The following is an 11,328-nucleotide window of genomic DNA, read 5'->3' on the forward strand; positions in this document are numbered from 1 at the left end:
AAGAGAGCACAAAGCCCAGCTGACATTTTCCTTCCTGCTCCTTCGGCGGGGGAGGAAGAACAGGGACATAGGGGGAGCACAGCAATACCCCTAGGGCCCACCCCCAGTGCCCAGGTCTCCTGCACCTCTTTCGTTTCTCAGCTCAGCCCTGAATGGAGGTCAGTCCCCCCATCTTCCCCCCCCACGCAACCAGCGGCTCCTCGCTGGCTGGGCATCAGAGCCTGCGCCGCCCTTCGCCTGCAGGACAGACGGACCACCTGTGGCTGGCCAACCCCTCCTGTCTCCTGGGTGCTGCGGTGGGCCCAGAGCTGTCCTTCCGATTCCGCTTCCCACTCCCAGAGCCCCCAGGCTGGGCCCAAGCCCGGCCCATCCCCCACCGCAAATGTCCCATCCCAGGCTGCGGACAGACCCCTGCCGGCCCGGGAGAAGCCTGGCTCCTGGTTCCAGATACTTCGAACAGACACACCAAGGCCACCTTGTCCCTCCGCACGGACACCCGAGCTCCAAGGAAGGGGAAGTCCCCGCGGCCCCGGAGAGCTTCCACCCCGCCAGTCGGCCCCTGTCCCGCCTTCCCTATCCCCTCGGCCACCGCTCCGCTCCCCGACATCTCCGGGCGCCGCTCTGCCACGCAACAGTTTGGGGCGGCCCGGGCCTCCCCGGGGGCGATGAAGGCCCCCCTGGGGGATCAAGGCCCAGCCGCTCCCTCCCCCGCCGCTTCGGGTGCTGCCCGCGCGGTCGGCCGCCTTCTTCACATTCTCGAGCCCCGCTTCCGTCTGCCCCGGCGGCCGCCTCCCTCCCCGAGTCCCCAGCCGGCGTCCCCGCGGCCCGCCCCTCCCCCAGCCCCCGCCCGGCCCGGCCCGGCGGGGAAACCGGGCGGCGGGGACCCGGGCCCGGCGCTCCCCCGCCGCGTCCCCCGCCGCCACGCCGACGGTCCCCCCCCCCCCCCCCCCCGCGCCGCCCGGGGCTCAACCCGGGGCCGCACACTCACCCGCGGGCGCCGTCCGGGCTCCCGGGGCCGCCGTCCGCCGCCCGCGCCGCCGCGCCCCGTTCGGCTCCGGCTTCGGCCCGGGCTGGGCTGGGGGAGGCCGGGGCGCGCCCTCCCTCCGCGCCGCCGCCTCCACAGGCCGGGCAGGGTCGCGGGCGCCTTCCCCGCCGCGGAGTTGTCCGGGGAGCGGTCCTGGGCCCGAGCCGGGAGAGCGCGGTGGCAGGCTCGCCGTCCTCGCCGCCCCCGCCCGCACCGTCCGCGCCCCGGGCTCCGCGCCGCCCTGCGCGTCGTGGCCGGTGGCTGGCGGGCGACAGGCGGGCGCTCCCTCCGCGCCGCGCGGCCGCAAGTGCACAGAGCAGGCCCTCGCGCGCCCCGGCCCCTCCGCGCGCCCCTCCTCCCGGCTTCGCGCTCAACCTGCTCGCCCGCTTCGCCGCCGCTCCCCCAACCTCCGCGGCCCGCTCCGGTCGCCTCCTCCCCGTCTGCAAGCCACGCCACCCCCCACCCCCCTCCAGTCCCGCTGGCAGTTTAACTCCTGAGTGGCCAGAGGCCCCCTCTCCCTAACGCACACGCACACCCGGGAGGGAGGAGTAGGGTGGGGCCGATGCTAAGGCTGGAGTCTCTGGGGCCGGTCGTGGTCTCTAGGCTTGGCTGGAAGAAGGGGACGCGGCGCCTGGATCTGAGGGGGAAAGGGGTGGCTCTTCTAGTATATGTGCTGCCGAAGCGAGCACATGGGGTGGCTCTTCTGACACTGCCTCAGCCTCTTGCAAAGGCCAGGAGGACAGAAGGGAAATTCGGCAGCTTTTAGAGGACAGGTGCATCTCACGGGCATAGCGCTCCGAAGGCCACATTTTTTACTACCCTCCCGAAGTTAACAGCGGACTAAGGAATGCAGTGGTGGGTAAGAACGCGTTCCTGGGCACAGGCACCTCTCATGCTAAAGAATGAAGTGAGATACCTGTCCCCTCCCTCCCCCCTCCCCCACCAGTTCTCATGCCCTTCCAGAGCTGGGCAGTTCTGGCATTCTGGAAGACCCCATCATGACCCTAAGTGAAGGATGTCAATCTACATAGGTGTGAGGCAGGAACTGGCAAGTCCCCTCAGGGGCTCGGCTTTGGGGGATGCCCATTCTGGGGACTGTGCTATGAGCACTGGGAAAAGGAGAGCAGGGCTGATCCATGCTGCAGGTGGGTGCTGGGCTCCTGCCTGGTGCCTTAGAAAAGCTGGATCACTACCACTGAAATCAGGGCTTAGGAGAGTGGGCCTCCTGCTGGAGCCAACCGCTTAAGGCCCTTGCCCTGGTGGGGCCTTCAGCCTGGATCACTCAGAATGCACACAAGCTCAGCTCCATGATGGGTTTTGACCAGAGTGTACAGAACACATCATAGGGGGGTGGGTGAGGGGGACCCCAAGGTATAGGGAGTCCTGCCAGAAGTGACAGCCATCCAGTCTGCCTTCCTTCATTCAGGGCTTGAGCGAGCTCAATGCCTCCTGTGAGCTGAGCTCCGGATGGAACATTGACAGAGCTTTCTGGTTCTGTCTTAGATTCCAAGGGCACAGCCAGTGGTAACTCCATGCCTGGAGGCTTTGATAAAGTCTGCTTGAAGGTCTGTGTGTTCTGTAAGCACGGAGCGGGTTCTCACCTTCGTATATCCAATGAGAACATATTACATTCCCATTATACCTCCTAAACCACCCCCATGCCTCCACCCTCCACCCCTGCTGTGGGGCATAATGGTCTCAAGGAGCTTAGGAGGATGAGTTGGAGGTATATGAAACAAATTTTAACATCTCAAGGCAATGGAAGTGTCATAGAAATACAGAATGAGAAAGCCATTATTGGCTAGGATTATTCACAGAGGGTTTTATCGGGGAGTTGAGACTCAAGGTGAGTCCGGATGGCGGGGCAAGATTTGAAGTGGCAGAGAAAACGGGGACCAGCAAAGGCAGGAAAGTGGAGCCAGGCAGAGTAGAATGCATTGTGTGGAGGGTAGGTGGCAAGAGGCGATTTATAGAGCTACTATTAGATGCCAGGCCTGTTCACATATTTCTCTCATTTTCCCCTCCCCATTTAACAGACAGGAGAATGGAGCCTCAGGGGAAGGTCTACAGGCAGAATTTGAACCCTCTTCTTGAAACACACGCTGCCCTGGCTGTAGCACCATCTCGGAGATCCGCATGCAGAGTGGGGGCAGCTGATGAACCTGAATTGCCAGGCTGAGCAGTGCATTTGGGACGAAAGAGGCAGGGAGATGGGAGACCAGTGAGGAGGCCAGTGGCGAGTGGTTGGGAGGGAGCCGTGAGCATGGACAGTAAAGACCACGGGCCTTTGTCAGGAAGATCTGGCAGAACTCTGACGCTGAGTCAGAGTCATTGAGTCAAGAGGTGAAAACCTGACTCCAGACTTTTGAGCATGAGTGTTTGGGTCCCATGGCAATTCAGCAGGGCCACCTCACCCTCCGGAGGGCCAGTGTCAGTGTATTCACAGATTGACCGTGAAAAGGAGATGTTACCTGCCCTTTACCCTCTCAGTGGCCTGAGCGCTCAATCCTGTGTCCACCCCTCCCACCCCCCGAAATATCTGTCATGTGTGTTTCAGCTCCCAACCAGACCGTGTGCCTCTGGGGGACTGAGACTGTCCTGTACAGTGTCAAGTCAGGACTAGTACCTTAAAGTAGACGCTCAGTAACTGATTACTGAGAATAGATAGGGTGGGGGGCACCTGGGTGGCTCAGTCGGTTAAGCACCCCACTTCAGCTCAGGTCACCATCTCACAGTTTGTGAGTTCGAGCCCCCCATTGGGCTCCTGCAGAGCCCACTTCGGATCCTCTGTCCCCCCCTCTCTCTCTGCTCCTCCCCCATTCGTGCTCTCTCTCTGTCTCTTTCCAAAATAAATAAACGTTAAAAAAAAAAAAAGGAAAGAGGAATAGATAGGGTGAAAGCAAGGAATGTTTGCCAAGTGGCTGGGTCCTGAGCAACAGACCCTGTGAGACACATGGTGAGTAAAGCAGAGATTGAGGCAACGTTCTCCTGAGTGGACTCTAAATTTCATGGACTCAGTGGGACCGAGGCAAGAGCACAGGTTTTGAAGCCAGAGGTTTGAAACTATTTATCACTTCCTTTGTGTCGCTTCCGGAAAAATGCTTCACCTCTCTGAGCTCTAATTCCTTCCCGTGTCACAATGCTAATTCAAGTAATAGCAGTTGGTGCTTGGTGAATACCAACACGTAAGCCACGAGGCTAGGCGCATTTGTGCATTAGCTCATTGAAAATTTCACCACCCCGAGGACTCTGGAGCCAGGGGGAAACACACATTTCGCATTTGCATAACTCGTAGTGATAGAGCGGAGCTCGAAACCCAGGGCGATCGGACGGCGAGGTCCAAACGCCGAACTGCTACCCGGCAACATTTCTTCAAGATGGGGGTAGCAATGAGGGTACTAAGTCATCCTCCTAGGACTGTTGTGAGATGTAACAGGGGTTACACGTGCCTGGCAGGGAGCATACCTCGGTAAATGGCAGTGTGTCTCTCTCTCTCTCTCAACCGGGCTCCCATGGTGGCCACGCTGAGCCAGACGCTTTGCTGGGAAAAGATGGGGACTCGGTTCCGACATTTGGAAGCTCTTAGGTAATTACTCCCGAGGATTTAATGGCCCTGTTACTGACCTTGCGCCCTGTAAGTTTAATCTCTAAGCTTAGCCATGCATAGCTCCCTGCCAGGAAGGCTGGGGCTCTGTGACACCAGTGTCTCTGAAGAAGGATGCTGTGCACACGCCTCTGCAAGCGATCCTCGGTTCATCTCCCTGGGCTCTTAAAGTAGGGGTCAGACACTGAGCTGGGTGGCATGGGGGCAGTGAGGACTGGAGGGCTCCTCCTGGAGCCTGGCAGATGAGCCGAGTCAGGGCAGGAAGGCTGGCGATGTGATGCACCTCCTTCAGTGGGAGCTCTGCTTCTGTAGACAGCCTCTGCCCAGCCCCCACCTCAGGAGACCCTGGGCGGGGCCTTTGGAGTCCCAGAGGCCTGTTGCCCCACCAGCGGCCCGAGTAGGGAGAGAGTGTGGCTCAGAGCAGCAGCCCTTAGGCTTAAGCTTCACCTACAGCATGTGTGCAAATGCAGACCCACTGGTCCTCCTTGGAGTCTGATTCTGCAGTTCTTGAAATCTGCATTTTGGCAAGCTCTCCGGGTGATTCTGATTCAGGTCAGTGGAGGAGCCCTGTTTTGGGACACACAGGCCGGAGGTGCCCGTTGCTTTCTGACCGCTCCCTGCTTGAGCTCAGCAAGTACAGAGCCCTGTTCTGGCTGTTGGGGAACAGTTGAAAGGGGAGCAGAGGGTCTCTACCAGAAGCAGGTTCTTGGGGAAGCTGATGAAGCTTAAACTTTAGGGTTGCTCACCTGTGGGATGACGGGGGGGGGGGGGGGGGCGGGCAATGAAAGCTGGGAGTTGTAGAGTGTTCTAGGTGGGGAGAGGAGGCCATTTTGCAAATAGGAAGCATTTTTATGTAAGCATTTCTGGTCCACTGAATGAAGAGATATCAGTAGAAAGAGATCTGAGTTTCCCAGGCTTGTGTACTTTGCTGTGATCTCTCTAGTTCTAAAGAAATATCACCATTAGACTGAATTTTGTATTTGTTCTTTTTCTTGAGAGGCCCCCACGAACCCTGGCTCCTCCCTGGCCCCTGCCTTCAGGGAGCTCCCAGGATCCACAGATACCCTTGGAACACAGAAAACCAGAAGGGCAGGAGGACAATGCAGATGGCAGAGCTGTGTGGAACAGCAGGGATTCCACAGATTCCTGGAAAAGGCACTGCAGGTAAAAATGATGGAGGTTGAATCTGTTTTTGCCCAGAAACAATGTGATAATGGAAATTACATTCCTCATCAAGGTCCCGGTGCCCAACTTTTTATAGGAATAAGTATAAATACCATAAACACCATATTTAATCAACTGTAAATGATACACTTGTGCTCAGTAAAATTGCATCCGAGTATACAAAACAGCTAAACTGGGCAATATGGTAACCAAATCCCATTCTGTTTAACTTAACGTATACAAAAGATCCCCAGGAGAATTGTTATTTTGGGGGGCAGGAGGGAGCGGTGGAGAGGATCAGAGAGACTCCCCCTTCCCTCCATATGGAACCTGTAAGGCAGGAGGGAGACTCTCAGAGGTCCGAAGCTGAGGGACAGGGTTTTGTACCCCCCTTCCCCCCACCCGCACCTCTGAAAAGAGACCAACCAGGCAGCATCATCTGGGCGCACCTGGCTGATTCTGAAGTGCATGTGTGTGAGTCAAGGACCGCCCACACACACACCATGTGTGGGAGACATTTAAGAGGGCTTGGGGTGCTTGAAGTTGGATGAGGGTGATCTGGAATGATCTTTCTGGAGGAGTACATTTTTGAGAAGATACTTGAAGGCAGGAGCGGGAAATGGTTAGGTATCCTGAGAGGTTAGCATCAGGGAGGTCCAACACATTTTCATCTGACTTTTTTTTTTTAAACATTTATTTATTTTTGAGACAGAGACGGAATGCAAGTGAGTTAGGGGCAGAGAGAGAGAGAGAGAGAGAGAGAGAGAGAGAGAGAGAGAATGAGAGAGAGACAGAGTCCGAAGCAGGCTTCAGGCTCTGAACTGTCAGCACAGAACCCAACGCAAGGCCCGAACTCACGAGCTGTGTGATCATGACCTGAGCTGAAGTCGGATCCTCGACCGACTGAGCTACCCAGGCGCCCCCATTTTCATTTGACTTTTGACCCACGTCACCATGACCCACGGGCTGTCAGAAGACTTTGTATCTAAGCGTTCATTTCCCACCTCCTGTCCAGTTCAGTGGTTTTCAAACTACAGGTGGGGACCCATTAGCGGGTTACAATGAGAACGTGTTAAAAAAATTTTTTTTTTTAATGTTTATTTACTTTTGACAGAGAGAGAGACAGAGTATGAGCGGGGGAGGGGCAGAGAGAGAGGGAGACACAGAATCCGAAGCAGGCTCCAGGCTCTGAGCTGTCAGCACAGAGCCTGACGCGGGGCTCAAACTCATGAACGGTGAGATCGTCACCTGAGCCGAAGTCAGATGCTCAACCGACTGAGCCACCCAGGCACCCCATACGAACTAGTTTTAAAAAAATGAAATGGGATAGGAAGGAATGTCTTTCATTAATACTTTTGTTCATTTCATGTAAGCGTATGTGTGTACCGAGTTATGGCATTCAGTGTATTTCTTACCATGGGTCTTTATCAAATCTTGGCTTTTTCGTCCCAAAGCCTGCAAATAAGATACACGTGGGGTATCTCACATGTTAAGAATAAAGTATTCACTCAAATCCAGCCTTTTTACTTGGCATTACTTCTGTTGTCTTCTTTTCCAATCAGACTCTATTCATTTCTGAACATTTCATTTCAGAAGTGGTTCACAGGGCAAAGAAACTGGGACTCCATGTATCTGAATCCTGTCCTTTTCTCTTTGTACTGTCTCTGACCCCTCTCTTTTCCTTCTTATTTTCTCACAGAGAAGGAAGTCTTTATGGTTTTACTTCCAATATTTGGACTAATTCCAGCATAGATCTTAGAGCTCACAGGGCTCTCCAAAAATCATTCCTAAGGTCTGTCCCAGCAGCCAGCACCTGGGTCTATTTTTGCTTTCTAAACTCATGCCTCTGAAGCTGTGTGTGCAAAAGAACCACCTGGGGAACTGATTAAAACGTATTTCCTGGATCTCACCTAGTAGGGCTGAAGTGGGGCTCCTGAACTGCATTTTTTAGAGCTCCCCAAGTGGGTCTAAGGATCACCCTTTGAAGAATGCTATTAATAAACCATGGAGAAAATTCCACTTCTTCCAGAAGCTTTCTCCCATCACTCCTGATTCTGATCCCTCCACTGTTTCCCTTCCGCAGGAATAGTCTTGGTTTATGCCACTTTATGTTTATTTCCAATCATTTGCACCTTGTCTGAGAAGTTACTCGGTACTTGTACCGAGAAGTACCCCGCCTTCCCGATTAAATTATAAACTCCCCCAAGGAACTGATCAATCATTACTGTTTTCCCAGAGTGCCCAGTAAGACCTTGCTCCTGGCAGACTTCCCTTATCAGAATCCTCCCATATATCCTCCCTGCCCTTCCCGGCCCTTGGCCTCTGGGTGGGGGTCCCCACCTAGCAGTTTTTAGGCCAGCGGTAAGTGTCTGAGTTGTTCCCTGGATCAAGCAGCACTATTGATTGGGTGATTTCGGCTCTGTCTGACTTTGTCCTTTTCATCTCACCTCTATGGGTTTAGGGAGAAGTGAATTGGTAAAAACTAATGAGTCCAGATGACCCCCTTGGGATTGTAGCTTCATCACCTACTGTTATATCCTTCGGGTCTAGAAACACATCGAACAGCAAGGGCAGAAGACTGAACAGCTTTCTAGAACTAGAACGAGGCAAGCTGGCGCCTAGGATGCAAAATTTAGGGAAGCACGCACTCTCAGGAGCTGACCTTGCACTTGCAGGGTCCCGAGAGTGGGTACCTTTACACATTTTGGCTCTGGGTGCTTCCCCGCCTCACCTTAGTCCCAGCCCTGCAAGGCAGCCTAAAGCGAGCTCCCTGGGCCCTAAGTGCTGACTGCCAGGCCTTACAATGGACCGAGGGAGAAAGATTAAGCGGTTCTTCAGGCGGAGGTCAGGTTTGTCCATTCTCCTGTCCCGAGGAGCCTTCCTGCGTGTTAGCAGCTTGGGTAAAATTGACACCGAGCTCCTGATTCTGGGCCGTGAGTGTTCGCTGTGATGTCTCACTTAGTCCTTATGAGGCCCTCGGAGGCTGGGCTCCCGGCGAGGAGCCGGCCCAGATTCTCTGGTGGAAGTCCACTGGATTTGTTTGGTTTTATTTTGCCTTTCTTCTCCCTCCATATCCCCCCCTGCCTCTCCTGGAAAAGAGATCCCACACTCCCCAGGCACCACTTGTCAAAGGGTTTAACATGTTCACTTTCAGAAATTTCATCCTTATGTTTTATCCTTACAGCCCCTTCTGCCACGAATCACGTTTCTTCCCGTCTGACCCCTGAGGCGATGATGAACAGCCTGTCACTGGGCACCAGCCTCTGTGTGTGGGGACCCCGGGGCCTTTTGGTTCATGAAGTCTCTTTTGTGTGCTTTTCTTCAGGCACTATAAACTCCTCTCCTTTGCTGGGGTTTTCTTTTCTTTTCTGGAAGAAGAAAAATTAGAAGGAGAGGAAAAAGAGAAGCGGGAGGAAGAAGAGAGCTGAGGAAATAAAGTCATGGCATGTGTCCCTGAGCTGAGGGGGACTGATCTTCCTGAAGGGGAGACATGAGGAGGCGGCCCCCGAAATACCGGGCTCCTTGCAGGCAAGGACTCGTGGCAGAGAATCCAGGAGCTTGGGCCACTTCCGTGGGCTTTTGTACAAGTAGCTCCCGGTCCAAATCCCTTCACAGACCCCAGGCTCCTGCCTCTGTTGGGTGGCTTTCACCCTGGATGCCTTGGTCACAGAGGAGTGGAATTTTCAGCCTCCAGATGGCAGGACAGAACCCTCAGGGCTGGGGTCAGGCCCCCAGCTCCTGTCCTTCTCCTCCCCCTTGCAATGTCAGAGATGGTGTCCCCACACACTGAGTTGGGTGGCTGGAGTGGATGACTAATGCACGTCATTTTCAAGATGCTCTCTCTGCACAGGAAAAGTACATTCAGATCCAGGTTTTAATTGTGTGTGATTTTAGCTGAGATGGCGTTAATTTATTTCCTTTGCTACTTCAGCGGCTTTTCCTCTTTCATCGCGGTGAAATTATCTGGAATGTATCTTTTTTTTTTTCTTAAGGGCCAAGAGAAGAAGCTGATCTGGCTCCTTTTCCACTGATTGAGGTTTACAACATTCTAGGGGCTGCCAGACGATGTTTAGGGGGTGCCTCGGGTCGGAGACCCTATCGTCTCCCACTACCCGCTCTCCCCCTGCCAACTGCCGGATTTCCCGAAGGGAACGCTGGGCGTGTGGGGCCTGTACCATCCAGGCAGACCCTCTGACCAATTCACCAACAGAGTGGATTTTTCAGTCAGGGCTGAGTCCAGTCAGTTTCTAGCACGAGAACGCCTTTCTTCCTTGGACAACCTTAGAGAAAAGGGGGAACAGCTTGACATTGACAAAAGGTTTCTTGGAGGAAAGAGACTGTTAATCAAAGAAAGATGGGGCAGGAGGCGCCTAAGGCCCCCGACTGGTGCTGCAAAGCTCCTGCTTTCTAACTTTGGTTGAGAGAGGGTCTTTCGTGTAAGAAGGTGGGTAGGGCCAGCGTGGGGATGAAAACCCCTGGTACAACGCTGGGGGTGTGGTTTTTTTTTTTTTCCGCTCACACTCTCTTTGTGATGAGCATAAAAATAGCACACACACCTTCAGAGATTCTGCTGTGTCTTGTCCCAGAACTTTGCCCTCTTTGAGAATTATCATTTTTCTGCGTCTCTGCTCTAGCTAAAACCATTTTATTAAGGCTGACTTACTCTAGTTTTTACTATAAAAGTAAAACGATGGTTATTTTCCAAATGTAGAATTATAGTGTCATTTCGAACATGCCTTTCAATCTCTATTGAAGTTCCAAACCGGAGGTTAAACTTCCCTGCACCTCCCTATTGGAGAATCACCGAATCATTGCCCAGATATCTAGTACAGGAAGTCAGAAGAGCATTGACTCTGCCAACCTGGGACCATCCTAGGACATTTTTGTCTCTTGTCCTTTTCCCCATCCTGTGAAATCAGTGTCTTCCTTGGTCATTCTGGCACATAGTAGGAAATTCAAGAAGTATCTGTTGCATGAGTCTTATAGTATTAAATTATTATCTAGTGGGGCGCCTGGGTGGCTCAGTCAGTTGAGCGTCCGACTTCAGCTCAGGCCAAGATCTCGAAGTTGGTGAGTTTGAGCCCCGTGTCGGGCTCTGTGCTGACAGCTCGGAGCCTGGAGCCTGCTTCAGATTCTGTGTCTCCCTCTCTTGGCCCCTCCCTCCCTCTCTGTCTCTCTCTCTCAAAAAAATAAATAAACATTAAAAAAAAATTATGTTCTAGTGCTTGGCACAGTATACGGGTGCCTGACAAGGTGTCCAGTGAGTGTTAGCCATTGTTCCTCATCTGCATGTTCTAGAATCTGCCCTTTTCAGAAGCTCCAGCTGGTGGAGATGTTCATTTTCTTTGTGCCTGCCCTGGGACAGCCCTCAACATCCTCTTGTTTTGCAGGACTTAGGTTTTGCCTCTAGATGCTTGCTGCTTGTTCAGATACCAGATTCTTTTAGGTATAGTCAGAAGCCTAGCACAGTGCTATGCACATAGTAGGACCTCAGCTAATGTCTGTTGAGAGAGACAGTGAATGGTCCAGGGGCCTC

The 11,328-nt window shown here is 53.8% G+C and overlaps 1 protein-coding gene across 2 annotated transcripts in view; it reads right to left on the minus strand.

Annotated features, from left to right (window-relative positions):
* The window catches only part of LRRN2 (leucine rich repeat neuronal 2), a 61,343-nt gene extending 59,870 nt beyond the window's left edge, over positions 1 to 1,473 (minus strand). For both annotated transcript variants that reach the window (XM_060644229.3, XM_060644230.3), the window contains exon 1: positions 989 to 1,473. The gene's annotated coding sequence lies outside the window, so the exon portion shown is untranslated. The remainder of the gene's footprint in view (positions 1 to 988) is intronic.
* Positions 1,474 to 11,328: the final 9,855 nt, after the last annotated feature.

Source organism: Panthera onca, chromosome F1, assembly GCF_046562875.1.
Source record: "Panthera onca isolate mPanOnc1 chromosome F1, mPanOnc1 haplotype 2, whole genome shotgun sequence".
NCBI lineage: Eukaryota > Metazoa > Chordata > Mammalia > Carnivora > Felidae > Panthera > Panthera onca.